This window comes from Hemicordylus capensis, chromosome 1, assembly GCF_027244095.1.
Source record: "Hemicordylus capensis ecotype Gifberg chromosome 1, rHemCap1.1.pri, whole genome shotgun sequence".
In the NCBI taxonomy this organism is placed as follows: Eukaryota; Metazoa; Chordata; class Lepidosauria; order Squamata; family Cordylidae; genus Hemicordylus; species Hemicordylus capensis.
This window is the reverse complement of record NC_069657.1, coordinates 116,441,150-116,459,822: the sequence shown is the minus strand read 5'-3', so window position 1 is coordinate 116,459,822 and position 18,673 is coordinate 116,441,150. Positions and strand designations below refer to the sequence as shown.

General features: G+C 42.9%; 1 protein-coding gene and 1 long non-coding RNA gene across 5 annotated transcripts in view; one reads left to right on the top strand and one right to left on the bottom strand.

Annotated features, from left to right (window-relative positions):
* Positions 1–18,673, bottom strand: part of GALNT18 (polypeptide N-acetylgalactosaminyltransferase 18) — a 437,718-nt gene that overhangs the window by 218,390 nt on the left and 200,655 nt on the right. The window lies entirely within an intron of this gene.
* LOC128330436 (uncharacterized) overlaps positions 17,881–18,673 on the top strand; it is a 53,060-nt gene continuing 52,267 nt past the window's right edge. The window contains exon 1 of the long non-coding RNA XR_008310091.1: positions 17,881–17,940. This is a non-coding gene — a long non-coding RNA (uncharacterized LOC128330436). The remainder of the gene's footprint in view (positions 17,941–18,673) is intronic.

Below are 18,673 nucleotides of genomic sequence, written 5' to 3'. Positions count from 1 at the left end.
TTATGGGCAATGTTGCTGAGCTGGAGTAATTATATAAAATCATAGAATAAAATTACTTTATGATGGGATACTAGATCAGGAAATGCCATATTTATAGTTATCTCCAGATTTCCATCTCCCTTCAGGTTCTTGCCTGAATACAGTATCTGAATACAGATGTTTCAACATTAACAGAGCGGGGGGCGGGGGAGAATATGTGCTTGGTTTTTTTCTTTCAAAAAGGGTGAATCCAATTTTGCTAGGGAGAATTAGGGCACCTCTGTTTTGTGTGTGTTTGTGTGTGTTAAACTCATTTTTATTCTAAAAGCGAAGGTTACATGGCTGGGATTCAAAAACTAACAGGACTGTGCCAACTGCTTTCCCCATTTCATGTTTCATGCCCAAACTGGTGATTTGGGGTAGCAGAAATTATTCCCCTTTGAAAATCCTTGATTTTAAGAATGTCCCTTATGCCAAGATGCAAATTCTTGACAAGCAAAGGACATATGCATCTCCTTCTTTTCACATACCATCTGGAAGTGGTGATGGAGAAATTGCGAGTGCCTGATGCTCCCTCTGTCCCCACTTTGAGTGAACTTCTGAAGACACACAAAGAGTTGGGCATCAAACAAATGTACATAAATAATACGTCGATTTCTGAACAGACGTATATCTATATGTTGCTAGCCCAGTTACTTGTCCTTTGGTTTTGTTTTGTTTTGGCACAAATGCTACTTCTGTCTACTTCTGTCTGCAAAACAATGAGGAAAATAACTCATAGTCTGGGTAAATGCTGAGAAAATGTGTTAAAAGCTATATAAATCTATATTTATGTTTTCTAGGCTCCTGAAACATTACTGCAAGTATTAAAGTCACCACTGCACATGTTACAGCAAGTCAAGAAAGAAAAAGGATTTTATTACAAGTAATGCAAAATGTAAGCATCCACTGAGTATGGCTACTTTTTATGCTCCCTCTCAACCACATAAATATATTAAAATTCATTTTAGAAAATGAAAAAGTATGTGTCGCACAAATAAAAATGTATGCATACAGTTATCTACTGATTTTAAAAAGCAATTTGTATCTAAAGGCCTGTAACTGAAATATAATAAAATCCACAGTAAATCATGATTGGCTTTAAGGGTAAGGTCAGTCAGAATTCAAGAGCTCACATCTCGTACATCTTATTCACGCAAACATCTGGACACACGGTGAACCCCAGCTCAAGTATATAAGTGATATAATGGCACCCATTGTCACAAACAGCTCTGCCAATACTGGGGAGCACTTCTTTTTTCACTACTTTGCAATTGTGGATGACGAAAGATGAATGAATCCTGTCCATCTTAGCTAGTGCTCAACACTTCATCAGAACAAGTGTTACCATATACAGCTGGTTCAACGGCTTCTACTTGCTATTTCAACCAGTGGTCCATCTAATTTTTTTCATCTCTGTGCGGGATGAGTTTTGTTCTGGGCGGCAGTATCAAGGCAGTATGCGTGCACCTGCATTCAGAATGGGGCCTTCCTGATTCAACTTGAGCAGGATCTAAATTGAACTGAACAGACATCTAAAAACTTGTGAGTGCACACACATCTTAGAGGGAACAGTGCTTGCAACACATGTGCTGGTTGACCCCTAACATATACACCCACTGTTCCCTCCAGGGTTGCAGACCTGAAGAAGCAATTCTTCCGCTTGCAAAGCAAGTGCTCTGCCAATGAGCTATACCTCCTACCAAGTAGCGTAAAACATAAGCAAACATGCCACCAATTTGCAGCCCCACTTTTAGCCTCCACTAATTAAACTACTAAATATTTAGTTTATTCAAACACTCCATGGATTAAACCTTGTGCTTGTATGGACAGTTCCTAGGGGTGGTTTAGGTAATAGTTCTAACAGTGAGCCCTTTCTCATGATCAGTGAGAAGGCTTGAAGGGGCGAGGGAGAAAAGCCTCAAAACACTTACCTGGCCCGGCAGACAATCCTCTTCTTGTTGCTGGGTAGGCAGATCAACCAACCAAATGATTGCTGGCTTCTGCTGGCAGCAGGGAGGCTTGGGGGCTAGGGCTGAACTCCCATAATTCACCGCACAAGTATTGGCAAACTTGGCAAAGAGGCACCTTTTAATGTGGCGATTCTCTTTATTTAGCAGGGGGAGAGTAACTGGCCCTAACCACCTCCAGCACAGTACCTTCAGTGACCATTGGTGGTGTCTATATTGTATTTCTTTTTAGCTTGTGAGCCCTTTGGAGACAGCAATCCATCTTATTTATTTATTTATTTCTCTGTGTAAACCGCCCTGAGCTATTTTTGGAAGGGTGGTATAGAAATCAAATTAATTTATAATAATAATAATAATAATAATAATAATAATAATAATAATAATAATAATAATAATAATATTCAACACCAGGCAGGAGGCTGCTGCTATGTGGGTGCTGCATGGCATTGACATATAATCAGTTAGCCCGGGCAAATGGCGCATTCGCATCCTTAACTAAGGCTAACAGCCGGGAGTCCCTTGCACGTTTGCCACTGTGCCACCACCTGGAGCCACATGGCTCCTGGCGGTTCTCACGTACAGGCAAAACCATGCTGGGCTTTCCTAGCCTAGTTTTGCCTGCCCATGAAATCAGAATCTACGTTTGCCAACAGCACAACCCCCTGCTTCCACCAAAGACAAAGAGTAAGATGTCTTATGTATGAACTGGGCTCAAATTTCCTTTAGTTTATTTTCCTCACATAGCCCATCTAATAAATTGTGCTTCTGTTCACCTAGAACTCAATAGCCAGCGTGGTGTCATGGTTAGAGTGCTGGACTGGGACCGGGGAGACCAGAGTTCAAATCCCCATTCAGCCATGATACTAGCTGGGTGACTCTGGGCCAGTCACTTCTCTCTCAGCCTAGCCTACTTCACAGGGTTGTTGTGAAAGAGAAACTCAAGTATGTAGTACACCGTTCTGGGCTCCTTGGAGGAAGAGCGGGATATAAATGTAATAATAATAATAATAATAATCCTCCCATTAGCAAAGACAGTTAATACATACATTTTATCACAAAAGGAGAGTAAAGAAGGTTTGTTAGTTTTGTGTTTCATTCAAGCCCTATTATGACGATGATGACAATTAATATTTATATACTGCTTTTCAACAAAAATTCCCAAAGAAGTTCTCGTTCTATCTCTCTCTCTCTCTCTCTCTCACACACACACACACACACACACACACACACACACACACACACTTTAAGAGAACGTCTTCTTGGCCATAAACCCCACCGCCCATTGAGATCATCTGGAGAGGTTCGTCTGCAGTTGCCACTGACCCGTCCGGTGGAATGTACACCCTGCTGAAATAAGATCCTCACCATCTCTGACAACTTTTAAGAGGTCATTCATTCATTCATTCATTCATTTGATTTCTGTACCGCCCATCCAAAAATGGTTCAGGGAGGTTTACACAGAGAAATAATAAATAAATAAGATGGATTCTTGTCCTCTAAGGGCTCACAATCTAAAACAAAACATAGGATAGACACCAGCAACAGTCACTGGAGGTACTGTGCTGGGGGTGGATAGGGCCAGTTACTCTCCCCCTGCTAAATAAAGGGAATCACCACGTTAAAAGGTGCCTCTTTGCCAGGTTAGCAGGGGTGACACATTTGTTCATCCAGGCTTTTAATTAGATACTGTCTGAATAGATTTTTTAACATTGTTTTAAATTTTCATTTTTGGAATGATTTAACCTTTTTATTCTGTTGTAATTTGTACTATTTTATTGTAAACCACCCAGAGACATAATTTTGGGGCGGTATACAAATATTTCAAAAAGCTGGAGGGATGCTGTGCTAAGGCTTTTCAGACATTATGCTGAACACTCATACAAGTGTACAGTGGCACAGTTCTGTAGATGGGTACAATTATTCTCATGTTAAGTTGCATGCAGGTACAGCAGAACACCTTCTAACTGTACCATGTGTTTGACTAGCCTGTACCCAGTTTCACTTTTAAAATGAATGCAGACACAGTCATTCACACAAAAACAAATATGGCATAATATCTGAATAGGACAAGGCTTCCTAGAATCAAAAAATAGGATGACAGAGACAACAACAGGAGAGGAGAGCTGATCTCGTGGTAGCAAGCATGACTTGCCCCCCTAACTAAGCAGGGTCTGCCCTGGTTGCATTTGAATGGGAGATCACATGTGAGCACTGTAAGATCTTCCCCTCAGAGGATGGAGCCACTCTGGGAAGAGGAGAAGGTTTCAAGTTCCCTCCCTGGCTTCTCCAAGATAGGGCTGAGAGAGACTTCTGCCTGCAACCTTGGAGAAGCCGCTGCCGGTCTGTGTAGACAATACTGAGCAAGATAGACCAATGGTCTGACTCAGTATACGGCTGCTTCCTATGTTCCTATGTTCCAACAAAGTGAGAACGACCAGGAAGAACTTTGGAGACCGGTTCACCAACTAAATGTAAACATAAACAATGGTTTGGCCTACTGCTTCCAAGGATTTCACAGACCTCTAAGCTTATAATTTATTGACTAGGAATGTGCTCGAAACAGATTTTGTGTTTTGTTTTGAGCCTGAAACAAAATGCAGATGGCCAAAACACTTTGTCAAAACAGCAGTCAAACTGATTGTTTCAAAGGTACAAAACTTGAAACGTTTTGAGTATTTCGGACATAGAGAACAATGGTGAAATTCAAAACACCCGACTGTTCCCCATGGGTAGCTCCTAGGGATACCAAAGTGAGTTGGTTGGTAGGGCATGATGGGTGCTACCTACCACCCAACCCACAGAAGAAATGATGCCACGCCAGTACCTATGCCTGCCTGCCTTGTTGCCAGCCTGAACCCAGCCTGCCAGCCTGCTATGACTACTGCATGCCAACCTAGGAATGGATTTATCTGATGCATTGCTTTTTTTTTCCCAGAAGAATTGCCTATGCCTGCCTTGCTGCCAGCCTGAGCCCAGCCTGTAGATTCTCTGGTAGCATATGAGATTTTCAATGACAAACCATGAATCCACTCTCATATGCTACCAGAGAATCTACACTCAAAAGATCTCAGAAACAACAGAACCCGGTACCCCATGGGTTAGCAACCCATGGGGATGGTTGGCACCCTATGTGCTCTATACCACCACTCACTCTGGGCCACCCCAGTGTCCCCTAAGTGCAGTTATGGGGCTGCTGAAACCTCCATCATTCCCTATGGGGAAGAACCTTAAAAATGTGTAAACTCATTAAATCTTTAAAAATCAGCCCTCTGCCCAGTTCCTTTGAAATAATTTTGGCAGCTTCCTTGCCCCCACTGGGCACTACCACCCACCCTTCCCTGCTCTGGGCCACCCCCTTTCTCCCCGATGTGAAGCTATACTTTTGCTGAAGCCTCCGTTATTCCCTATGGGAAAAATCTTAAACTCCAAAAATTCACCAAAAATCAGCCCTTTGCCCAATTCCTCTGAAATTTGGGTGGTAGATTTCACCTATTGGGCACTACCACCTGCATCCACTAGTTTTGCCCCGGGGCTATTTTTTTAAAACCCAAAACATTTCCAATTCAGATTTTGCAATTCCTAACAAAGAACAAAATTGGGGTGCTTCGGATTGGCTGATTTTAAACAAAAATCGGGGTCTTTCAGATCCAGGCCAAAAACAAAACGCACAACCCTACTAGCAACTACCAGCCCTACTGAACTGAAAACTACCAGGGACAAAATAAAGGGAGCCGGGTCTCAAGATCCATGAGACCCGATTTGGTGGGGTAAGCAGGCTAAGCCCGCTCTCCCCGCTCATGAGCGGAGAGGGAGCCCTGGACGGCCAGATTGGCCGCCCACACCAGGCATCCCCAAACTGCGGCCCTCCAGATGTTGCTGAACTACAACTCCCAGCATACCCAGCCACAATAAATTGTGGCTAGGGATGCTGGGAGTTGTAGTTCAGCAACATCTGGAGGGCCACAGTTTGGGGATGCCTTGCCCACACGATTTCCGGCTCCGTGACAGAGCCGGCAGGGGCTGGGGATCTTGGGGGCCGTGATGCCCCCGAAAGCCCCAATATGACCTGTGTGAGTGCGCGAGTGCGCTAGGGCAGTATGCCCTGCGCGAGTGCGCTAGGCTTTCCAAGCCCGATTTTTCCCGATTGTGGGAATAGCCCCAGGGTGTATTAGTGATAGATTAATTATAAGGTTAATGGCTTGACAGACAACAGAACAAATTGCCTTAGGAAGGTGACAAAAAATAAATTCTTCTCTAGGGTGTTTAGGAAAAGGTAACATATTTATTATTATTTATCATCAACATCATTATTATGATCATGATGATTATTAATTATGTATATACTTCTTTAAATTCAAACAAAGTTTTCAAGCAATATAACAAAAAGTTTGGAAGATGTTTTCCATTCCCAAAGAGGCTCACAACCTTAAAAGACACACAAACACACACACACATGCACACACACACACACACACACCAAGTAACTGTTGCTATGCAGGACTGAATAGGGACAGTTGTTCTTTTTCTGCTAAATATAACAGGGCAATTTGTTATATTTCAAAAGATGTCTCTTTGCCCAGCTAGTAGGGGAAATACATGGAAGAAAAAAATGGTTTAGGTCTAGGAAATCTTCCAGTGAAAGTTGGAATATTACCTTTGAGTTCCCCTTCCAACTCTTTGCAATAGGCAGTTTTGCGAATGAATTCTGTTTGTTCAGCTATGCCTTAATCATTTTGAGAACCAGTGTTTTCCGGCTTGGTAAGCAGCCAATTTTGTTAAAAGATATCATAGAAAATATGAAGACCAGCTTTCCAATTTTTTCAGTCACATTAAAGAGGAGTTTGGAATAACTGCATCACTGTAATGTACTCCCATGATACAAACTGAGATTTTCAAAGCAATAACTTGCACATCAATTTTAACCAGATTAAGAAACCACTTTGGTAGAGTAATACATTAGCCTTCTTCTCAGCCTATTTTTATTACTGCCCGACACACGCATACAAACTCCTTTTAAAATGATGTAGGGACTGGTGAAGAAAGACTGTTGAAACTCCATTCATCCACAAAGCAGAAAATGGGGTTTGGACCCTCGTGTATGAGAGCAAGTATGTAACAGAGTCTATACTTGGTGCTTGGTCATGGTATGATCGAAAGGGAGAGAATGCCAAATGTGGGGTGCACATGTATGCATAACATATGGATATTTGGGTGCCTATGGAAGGTAGTTTATATAATGGGTTGTTTTAACTAGGGCACATGTATCTTAGCATTGATGAACATTATAAATCAAGTGGCTTGCAGGCAGATGCTGCACAAACAGGAATGAGTAAGATGGTCTTGCGGTAGCAAGCATGAATTATCCCCTATGCTAAGCACGGTTAAATGGGAGACTACATGTATGAGCACTGTAATATATTCCCCTCGGGGGATGGGGCTGCTCTGGGAAGAGCACCTGCATGCTTGCATGCAGAAGATTCACATTTCCTTCTGGAGTGGGCCCAGAGACAAAATTTTAAAATGGGCCCCTCGCTGATACATACATACACACACACACACACACACACACTTCACAATATATAGTCATGTGACTTGCCTCTGGGAGGCCCCTTGAGGCATGGGGGCCCCCAGGCAGCCGCCTCCCCTTGCCTAATAGTAGTTACGCCCCTGTTCCCTGGCATCTCCAAGATAAGGCTGAGAGAAACTCCTGCCTGCAACCTTGGAGAAGCCGCTGCCAGCCTGGGTAGACAATACTGAGCTAGGTGGACCAATGGTCTGACTCGGTGTATGGCAGATTCCTATGTTCCTATGTAAAGAGTGGCAAGCTACCAAAGTAGAGAGAATGCTAGATTTTGCTTGGCATGGATATTCACAATACTGTTTGTGACACGATTGGCAGAGTATCCTCAATATAGTAGTGAAGGAAAGATGAGCCCCTGGTGGCGCAGTGGTAAAACTGCCGCCCTGTAACCAGAAGGTTACAAGTTCGATCCTGACCAGGGGCTCAAGGTTGACTCAGCCTTCCATCCTTCCGAGGTTGGTAAAATGAGTACCCAGAATGTTGGGGGCAATATGCTAAATCATTGTAAACCGCTTAGAGAGCTCCGGCTATAGAGCGGTATATAAATGTAAGTGCTATTGCTATTGCTATAAATTACCACTAGAGTCTTCCATCCAAAGAGCTTTCTTTTACAGTGCTTTGAAAGTACCCCAGGTGAGAATGCAGTTTGAAAGAGACCAACAAGAAGACAAAATTGACTAAATGCTGCCCACATTAGGCTTACTACTGCCTTCAGTGCAATAAGTGTAAACCAACACAGCACAGCGTAGTGGTTAGTGTGTTGGACTAGGACTGGGAAGACCTGAATTCAAATCCCCATTCAACCATGAAACTCACTGAGTGACTCTGGGCCAGTGATGTATTTCTCAGCCTAACCTACCTCACAGGGTTGTTGTGAGGATAAATATGATGATGTACACCGCTCTGAGCTCCTCGGAAGAAAAGCGGGATATAAATGTAAAAACAAAACAAAACACAGAGCTCACTTGATTACTGTACAAACAAGACTTTAAAATTCCAAGGAAAACCCCAGCCATTGACAGCAGATGCTGCATATTGTACACATGGGAAGACTTCTTCATCAAGGTGAGTTTAGACACTTTTCATTATGAGGATTTACACTATATCATGAACAGAAATGCATTAGTCTTAACAGCATAACCATAACTATTGAACCTTTATTCCAATGATGGGCACAATTTAATGAAGAATTCTTCATTTCCCTTTTTGACTGAACTGTATTGAAGAACTGCTCATACTAAAGCAATACCTAAGGTTAGAACTACATGTTATACCAATAAACATACATTCTCAATGCCCAGGCTTGCCAAGGATACACCAGCAGAGGGTTATTTGCAAGAGAAAATAGGAAGGCAAGAGGGGGTTCTAGACTTCTCCCAACCACTACTTCTCCCTTTAAAAATCTCTTCCAGGTTTTCATGCTATTGGACATATTTACAGTCTCAAAGGGTGGGGTGAGATTAAAAACTAACCCAAAGACTGCAGGGAAGAATCAGTAGTCAGAGGAAGGATAAAGCACCCACCACCACCAAGCCACCTAATGTCACAGCGGGGAAGTAACTTGCCTAGGGACTAAGAGGTTGCTGGTTTGAATCCCTGTTTCCCCCCCTGCTGGTATGTTTCCCAGACTTATATCGGGCAGCAGTGATATAGGAAGATGCTGAAAGGCATCATCTCATACTCTGTGGGAGATGGCAATGGTAAACCCCTCCTGTATGCTACCAAATTCAACCACATGGCTATGTGGTCGCCACAGGAGTTGAGACCGATTCGAAAGCACATTACTTTACTTTACCACCACCACCAGTGGTCCTCCACACCCCCACCGCAAATTAGCCTTACAAGGCAAACTGAATTTGGAAAGAGATCCCATATTTGCCTTATAACATATCCTCTCACCCTAAGAAGTGGCTGTATTCCATTGATGGGGAGGAATGATTTGTGTGTGAATGCTCTTTTTAAAAATATATATCAAAGCCTGCTTTGTTGTAAGAAGCAGTGGTTTTGTATCCAATATATACATAAAAGCAAGGTGCTCAATCAAACAGAATCTTTTAAACATCTGAATGTGAAAAATATTGAGAGCATCACAATGGCCAGCATGTTTGCCTTTTAGCAACTTTAGGCTTTGAACCAACATTTAAAGGCATTTAGCATGGTAAGTGTTTTAAATATCCATTCACAGCTCCAGGGACTTTATGTGGTGTTTGCTAAATAAGGCCAACCTTCAAGCTTAATTTTAATGGCAACCGGTTGCTAGGGAGCAGCTGAATCAATGGAACACACAAAAAAGTGGGGGTGAGGCCAAGTTCTTAGGAGCACCTGTTTGAAAAGGTAATTGAATGAAGCAGCCAATAGGAAAAGCACAGCCAAAACATCAAAGCAGTCGTTAAATATTAGTGCATATCCAAAGCCTAGAATTCATTGCAAGTAAATCCAAAATGGCTGTGGGTAGAACTGATGTATTTGTCAATTTAACTTTCTCGTAAGGTTGCATTAAAAATTAGAGTGTGGGGGAATATTTACTCAGGAGAGTTACTTTCAAGAATTTTATTCTGGTTCATCAGTAAACAAATTAAATTCAGTGCAGCAAAGTTTTTCCTGACCCTGTCCCATAGACCCAGAGGCTCATGAACCTGAGATTAAGAAACCTTACTGTAAGGAGAAGAGGCCGATCTGCAGGTGGATAGGAGTTGCCTGATCATGGTTTAGCATGTCTTTCAGCTGATTAATTTATTGAAGCTTTGACATTTATCAGTAGAGTATTTTATTGACTAAAAAGAATTTTATTTTTTAGTATTTTATTACTGACTATTTTATTAAGTCAATTTATTTTCATCAATAAACATCACATACGAACAGCCCTGCTGGATCAGGCCCAAGGCCCAGCTAGTCCAGCATCCTGTTTCACACAGTAGCCCACAAAATGCTGGTAGAAGCCTCCAGGCAGGAGCTGAGGGCATATCCTCTCTCTTGCTGTTACCCACCTGCAACTGGTATTCATAGGCATCCTGCCTCTGAGGCTGGAGGTGGCCTATAGCCTCAGATTAGTAGCTGTTGATAGACCTCTCCTCCATGAAGTTATCCAAACACCTCTTAAAGCTATCCAGGTTGTTGGCTGTCACAACATTTTGTGACAGATAATTCCACATTGATTATGTGTTGTGTGAAAAAGTACTTCCGTTTGTTGGACCTAAATGTTTTGGCAATTTCATGGGATGACCCCTGGTTCTAGTGTGATGTGAGAGGGAGAAGAATTGTTCTCTATCCACTTTCTCCACACCATGCATGATTTTATAGAGTTTTATCATGTTTCCCTGCAGTCGTTTTATTTCTAAACTAAAAAGCCCCAAGTGTTGTAGCCTTGCCTCATAAGGAAGGTGCTCTAGGACCCTGATCATCTTGGTTGCCCTCTTCTGCACCTTTTCCAGTTCTACAATGCCCTTTTTAGATGTGGAACCAGAATTGTACACAGTACTCCAAGTGTGGCCGCACCATCTTTTTGTATAAAGACATTATAATATTAGCAGTTTTATTTTCGATCCCCTTCCTAATGATCCCTAGCATGGAATTGGCCTTTTTCACAGTTGCCGTACAATGAGTCGACACTCAACGAGCTGTCCACCATGACCCCAAACTCCCTCTCCTAGTCAGTCACCGACAGCTCAGATCCCATCAGTGCATATGTGAAGCTGGGTTGTTGTTTTTCCCCTGCCCCAATGTGCATCACTTTACACTTGCCAACACTGAACCACATTTGCCATTTTGTTGCTCACTCACCCAGTTTGGAGAGATCCTTTTGGAGCTCCTCACAATCTGTTTTGGATTTCACTACCTTAAAGAGTTTGGTGTCATCTGCAAATTTGGCCACCTTGCTGCTTACCCCAACTTCTAGATCATTTATGATTCAATTAAAAAGCACCGGTCCGAGTACAGATCCCTGAGGACCCCAATTTTTATTTCCCTCCATTGTTAAAACTGTCCATTTATCCGTACCCTCTGTTTCCTGTCCTTCAACTAGTTACCAATCCACAACTGAACCTGTCCCTTTATCCCATGACTGCTAAGTTTACTCAAGAGTCTTTGGTGGGGAACTTTGTCAAAAGCTTTTTCAGAAGTCCAAGCATATTATGTCAACAAGATCACCTTTATCCACATGCCTGCTGACACTCTCAAAGAATTCCAAAAGGTTAATGAGGCAAGACTTGCCATTGCAGAAGGCATGCCAGTTCTCCTTCAGCAAGGTCTGTTCTACTAAATGATGGCAGATACGTAAATGTTTGAAGCACAAGTTAGCTAACTTGTGAACCGGCTAACCAAACTGTACCCAATTTGCTACTGCTCTAGGGACACATCACTGGTGTAGTTTGTGATGATGTCATCCACTCCAATTCAAGTTGACGTGGATGCGTAAATGTTTGAGGCCAAATTGGGCTAATTTGTGAACTGTGTAAACGATAGGAACGAAATTTGCTATAGGTGTAGGGACACATATGGATAGCTCAAGGGCATAATTTGTAATGCTGTCATCCACCCAGATTCAAGAATGCATACATGTGAACATTTGAGGTGCAAGTTGAAACTGATTTGCACCAAACTTGGTACAGTTGTAGGACACACAGGGATACCTCGAAGGCACCACCAGCCTCAGACACAATGCCTCTAAATATCAGTTGAAGGCGAGCAACAGCAAGAGAGATGACATGCCCTCACCTCTTGCTTGTGGGCTTTCCAGATGCATCTGGTGGGCCACTATGTGAAACAGGATGCTGGACCTGATAGGCCTTGGGTATGATCCATCAGGGCTGTTCAAGACAGTGGACAAACAAACATTTTCAGTGCAAGTGGGTTAACTTGTGAACTGCCTAACCAACGGACCAAATTTAATCCAGTTGTAGGGATAGAGAACTAGTAAGAACTAATCTGCCCTCTTTACTACTAGAACAACTTGTTGGGGCTTTTTACACATGCAGGCAAAACAGGCCTAAGGAAGCCCAACCCAGTTTTGCTGGAACATGTGAACCGCTGGGAGATGCATGGTTCCAACTGGCAGCAAACGGGCTTAGGGAGCCCATTGTTTAGCTTGGGTTTGGGGTGTGAGGGCACCCAGAAACTGGGCTAATTGATTGTGGGTTGGCTTCACACAGTTCCACGCAGCACCTACACGCGATTTGCCTCCTGTAGTGATCAGCCTCCCCCCCCCCACCTCTAAAGTGTTAACAAAGAGTCTTGTCTTGACTGACAGGCTGGTGACCTACAGAGATCACCCAATCAGTTCACCGGGGGGGACGGGACCTAGAGAGCTGTTGCTGGGAATTCTGGGAAGAAGAAAGGAAGTTCTAGGATGGAGGTACACAAGAGGACATGTGGCCATGGAGACTGGCTGCAGGAGAATAACTCTGCAGATCCTTAAAAGACAGGAGGGCAGGAAGCTTGAATTCTCATCAGGAGTTTGGTGAGTTCAAATCAAGAAGCCAGGGCTTATGTCTTTGAGAAGATTAGCATAGGGATAGTTCGTTAAGGGATTTTATATTGCTTTGTTTGTGTGTTCTGCATATTCTGGATACTGTTCTATTATAGTTCACCTCAATACACCTAGGGCGTTGCAAAAGCCTCTGTAAACATTTAAGCATGCATTAAGACAACCTGTTTTTGTAATCCTACTAAGTATTCTTAACTGTATCTAAAAACCGAGAAAGCCTCAGACATACGCAGTCTGTAGTAACTGAATAAAACTGATTTTTTATTAGTTCTTTTCTTTTTACAAGCCTCTCTGAATTGGTTTTTAACTCAGAAAGGGGAGGGGATTTCTCTGGTGCAAACATGTCCTCAAATGTTCAGCAGCTATCAGTTTTCTCACCACATGTAGGCTTTCACGTGGAAGATTTTTTTACTTGTCCAAGAGACAAATTAAGAGAGATTTTTTTTCTGGGTTATCCCACCCCAAGCTCAGAGAGTTTCTGAAGACAAGAGGGGTTGTGGCGGCAGCAGCTTTTTGAACCTACCAATAATACAGGATAGTTTTAGGAGAAGCCTAGCCAGGCAGCTCAGCAGGAATGATTCAGCATTTCTTTCCCTCACATGAGCTTGCTCGGGGCAAAGGCTTTAATCTGCACCATCTCCTGACCAGCGTCGGGAAGCTGCCCATAATGCGCTGTGCACTTGTGCAGTGCATTATGGAAAGTCCTGGGGGCCTCCTGGCCCCAGAAACTCCCTGCTGCAGGCAGGAGCCAGCCATCATTTGAGCAAGCAATCCACTTGCAGAACAAGGGAGAGAGGATAGTGTGCAAGGGAGGTAAGCATTTTGAGGCTTCCTCACCTCACCCCTTTTGAGCCCTTTCTCTGATCATGAGAAAGGGCTCGTAATATAATGAAAGACCTACAAACACAGGTTTGCTTCTTGATGTGGTGGGAGCGGGGCAAAAGTAAGGTTTTCCCCTCGAAACACATTTAATCTCAATTTGCTTTTGGACTAATTTAAAAATCTGCACATATACATTAGAATTGTATCAGATGCTGATGAACTATCCTTGAAACAAAGAGAAAAGAGAAATGAAAGCAATTTCACTCCTATTCTGACAATATTTGATACCTCTTTTAGAAACCTACTACAGGACTCTATTCATCAGCAGCTTACTTTGGCAAGCAGTAGGTACGAACTTGAAAGGCTGCTAGATAAAAGGCTGCTAGATAGAAAGGGTCATGCCTTATACAATATGATCTGGGCATGCAATCTGAGGGCTTTTCAGGTTTACATTCCCTTGAGTAGCCAGGGAACAAAGAAAGTTTTGCCTACACTATTTCTTGGCCAGGCCTCTTATCTCTCCACTATTGTATCGCTGACTGCATAAATAGCTCCCCAGTGACCAATTCACAATGACAGCTCACATGCTAGTTCAGATACTGATTAAACTGACGATGGAACTGGATAAAAATACCAAGGTATCTGTTGTCCACTGGAGCAGTTTGAAATTGGAGCAGTTCTGAAAATCCCATAGTATTTCGCTGATCTCAAGAAGCATCACTTTGCAATATGAACAATGCTTCGGATGCACACGGCCATTTCAATCAAATTGTCATGTTGATGCACACATGCCTGTCCCTAAGAATAAGTCTGAGCTTGCTAATGTGCATTCTCAGTCAGCCGGTCAGCATGTTGATAACTTATTTACAGCTACTACTTTTTAAATAATAATAATAATAATAATAATAATAATAATAATAATAATAATAATAATAATTAAAAAAGAGGCAACACATGTTTTGCCTTGGGAAATAAAGATTACAGCTGCATGCCTAAATATAATGCTGCACACTGTCCACTTTCCAAATGGCAAGGATAATGCTACTCAGTTTTGGTATCCTTTGAAAAAAGCACTGGAGACAGGGGCTACATTGAGCAAGGGGGGTTAACTGTCCCCAGTTATTCTGTGTTCACCCTAACTGCCAGTGACAACAGGCCTGTATAAAGGGACCTCCTGTTCTTATTGGAATTGAAGCTGTGCCACAGCATGGAGTTGAGGTGAGCACCGTGCCATGGTGGCAGTCGTGGGTTGCAAAGATGGAGGTGAGCACTCTAGGGGATGGATGAGGCAGCAAGCATCTGCAGGCACCTTTGGCCCGGGTGCATTGCATGCCCTTGCCCTGTGGTGGCTACACCACTGCTAAATATTACAGTGAGATCCTAGGGCATTGTTACAATTAAATCTCATAAAGAAAGTTCTACCAACCACTAAGGAACATGAACATTCTTTTAACAAATCTTGGAATTATCAAGCATAGTTACAGACCCATAACAATACTTTCCTGGAAATTAGCCTATGTGAAATCATTAGGACTTTCTTCCGGGTAAACAGGCTTAGAAATGAGACACAGATAAATCACTTCATTGGCTGTGCTCAGTTGTTTTGTTTTCAGCACTGTCTAAACATGCATTTTGTTTAAAAGATAATATAAATTGATAAGCTGGCAATGCAATACGCATATTTAAGGTGACTCCCAAGTACTCCTTTAAGACCTTCAAATTTATTATGTAAAAACAGATGACAATACCTTGTTAAAACATTGTTTAAAATGTGGTTAAAAGCATAGTAAAAACAAACAAACGTTTGGGTGTCAAACGCCAGCCTCAGACAATGTCAGAGAACATTACATAAGGAAGCAATGATTAGACCACTTCTTAAGAAGCCTTCCCTAGATCCCTCAGCGATGGATAGTTATAGGCCGGTCTCCAATCTCCCATGGTTGGATGGCAAGGTGATTGAGAGAGGGGTGGCTAACCAGCTCCAGGCAGTTTGGGAGGAAACCGATTATCTAGACCCATTTCAAACCGGCTTTAGAGCGGGCTATGGGGTTGAGTCTACCTTGGTCAGCCTGATGGATGACCTTTACCAGGGAATCGACAGAGGGAGAGTGTTACTCTGCTGGTTCTTTTGGATTTCTCAGTGGTGTTTGATACCATTGACCATGGTATCCTTCTGGATCGCCTGGGAGAACTGGGGATAGGAGGCACTGCTTTGCAGTGCTTATGTTCCTATCTCTCTGGTAGATTCCAGATGGTGGAGCTTGGTGACAGTTCCTCTTCAAAACAGGAGCTATTATATGGAGTCCCTCAGGGCTCCATTCTGTCACCAATGCTTTTTAATATTTACATGAAACCTCTGGGTGAGGTCATCAGGAGACTTGATGCAGGGTGTTATTAGTATGCTGATGACACCCAAATCTATTTATCCTTATCATCATCATCATCATCATCATCATCATCATCATCATCATCATCATCAGGAAATGGCATTCACTCTCTAAATGCCTGCCTATGGGCAGCAATAGGCTGGATGAGGGATAACAAATTGAAGCTGTATCCAAGCAAGATAGAGGTGCTCATTTTGGGGGATGGGAATTTGAAGGATGAGTTAGATCTTCCGGTGCTGGATGGGGTTACACTCCCCCAGAAGGAACAGGTATGCAGCTTGGGAGTTCTCTTGGATCCAGGCCTTACCCTGGTATCTCAGGTGGAGGCTATGGCCAGGAGCGCTTTCTTTCAACTTCGGTTGATTTGACAGCTGCATCCATTTCTTAAAGAGAACGATTTGAAAACAGTGGTGCATCAGCTGGTAACCTCCAGTTTCAACTACTGCAATGCGCTCTACTTGGGGCTGCCTTTGTACGTAGTTCGGAAACTTCAGTTAGTTCAAAATGTAACCCAGAGAGACCATATTATGCCTGTCTTAAAACAGTTGCACTGGCTACCAATATGTTTCTGGGCAAAATACAAAGTGCTGGTTATTAACTTTAAAGCTCTGAACGGCTTGAGTCCGGTCTACTTTAGAGAGCGCCTTCTTTGGTATGATCCCCATAGCTCGTTGAGGTCATCTGGAGAAATCCATCTCCAGTTACCACCGGTACGTCTGGTGGCGACTCGGAACCGGGCCTTTTCTGTAGCTGCTCCTGGCCTATGGAATGCACTCCCAGCAGATATTTGCAGTTTAGGCTCGCTGTCAGCCTTTAAGAGAGCCCTAAAAACTTACTTGTTTGGCCTGGCCTTCCAAGGTCTTTAAATTTTTTAAAATAGTATTGTAATTAGTTTTAAATGGTTTTTAATTGTTTTTTAATAGTTTTTATATTGTTTTAGCACTGTGTCTTAAATGGCGTGTGTTTTTACGTCTTTTTTAATTTGTTGTACACCGCCCAGAGCCTTTGAATGGGGCAGTTTATAAATGTAATAAGTAAGTAAGTATGACACTGGGGCCAATGTGGTGGTTCAGTCAGCTAAGACATTGAAACAACAACTGGTGAGAATGAGGTTATATGATAGAATATGTGACAAGACAGCTTGCCCAGTATGTGAAACGGGGGAGGGGAGTTGTAGATTAAAAGGATTAGTGTACAGAATAATTTCTAAAAGAGTGTGGGAAGTTTTATATAGGAGAAACAGGAAGAAAGTTAATCACTAGATTTAAAGAACACTTGGCAGATATCAAGTATATGAAGAGAGAGGCCATGGTCAGTACATATGACCAAATATCATGAGCATGGGCAGAACTATGATCGGGCAAGGGGAGGCAGTTATCTGGGGGCCCCACTGCCTCTAGGGGCCCTCCAGAGACATGTCCTCCTGCCCAGCCCCAAGGCCCCTCAGCCACTTGCCCTGTTCTCCCTCTCTCCTGCTTGTCCTCCTGGCCGGCAATTTAAGCAGCCTGAAAGTGGCGCCAACTCCTTCACTCTCCGCCTCTCAGCTGTTCGGTGGGTGGGCAGGGCTTCCAGAGAGGCCTCCCTGCAGGCCTCTCTGAAGCCTGAACTCGCGTGCTGAAGGAAGGAGGGAGGCAGGCAGAGTGGCCACCACAGTTCTCTGCCCAGCCCAGCCTTTGCCAGGTAAAATGTGGGGTCTGCTTGCCATAGGGCTTTGATATGGAGCGGGGGAGTCTGAGAAGTCTCTGAATATGTAATTTAAAACAGATTGGAAAATTTGCCGGCTTAAAAAAAAACTATCTAAAAATTTCTATAAGTGGCTTGTTTCATGGCAGAAAATTACAAAAACTTCTGTAACAAACAATATTATATTTATTTATTTATTCATTCATTTATAAATGTGCTTATGTTTACGTTGTTTTGCAACCCAGAAGGTCTGAGTGAGAACTGTGAAGCATGTGTTGTGCTTTTATATATGTTATGAAGTGTGCATGTGTGTATTCAGTGAAATGTATTTCTAGGCAGCATACTTATTTTGAAATATCAGACTTAAATCCTTGGGGGCCTGGGGTGTGCAAAGGCCCTGTACTTTGAGCGGGGGGGCGGCATTTTAAAATCTTGTCTCTGGGCCCAATCCAACCTTGCTACGCCCTTGATCATGAGGGAATAACAATGCCTATTAAGGTGGATGTACTGGAGGTGGTGCATTGCTTAGTACAAAGAAATATTAGACCAGCAATATATAGAGATAAACTCAAACTCAGTGTAAATGGCAGGGAAGAGTTAAAGGAGACTGTTAAGTATATTGACTACTAAGGAGTATGTAATGTAGGAACACAGACACACAACTGTATGACCTTGGTTCCCTTTATCTTTGGTTTTCTCCCCGTCACCTTTTCCCCTCATTTGTTGATTG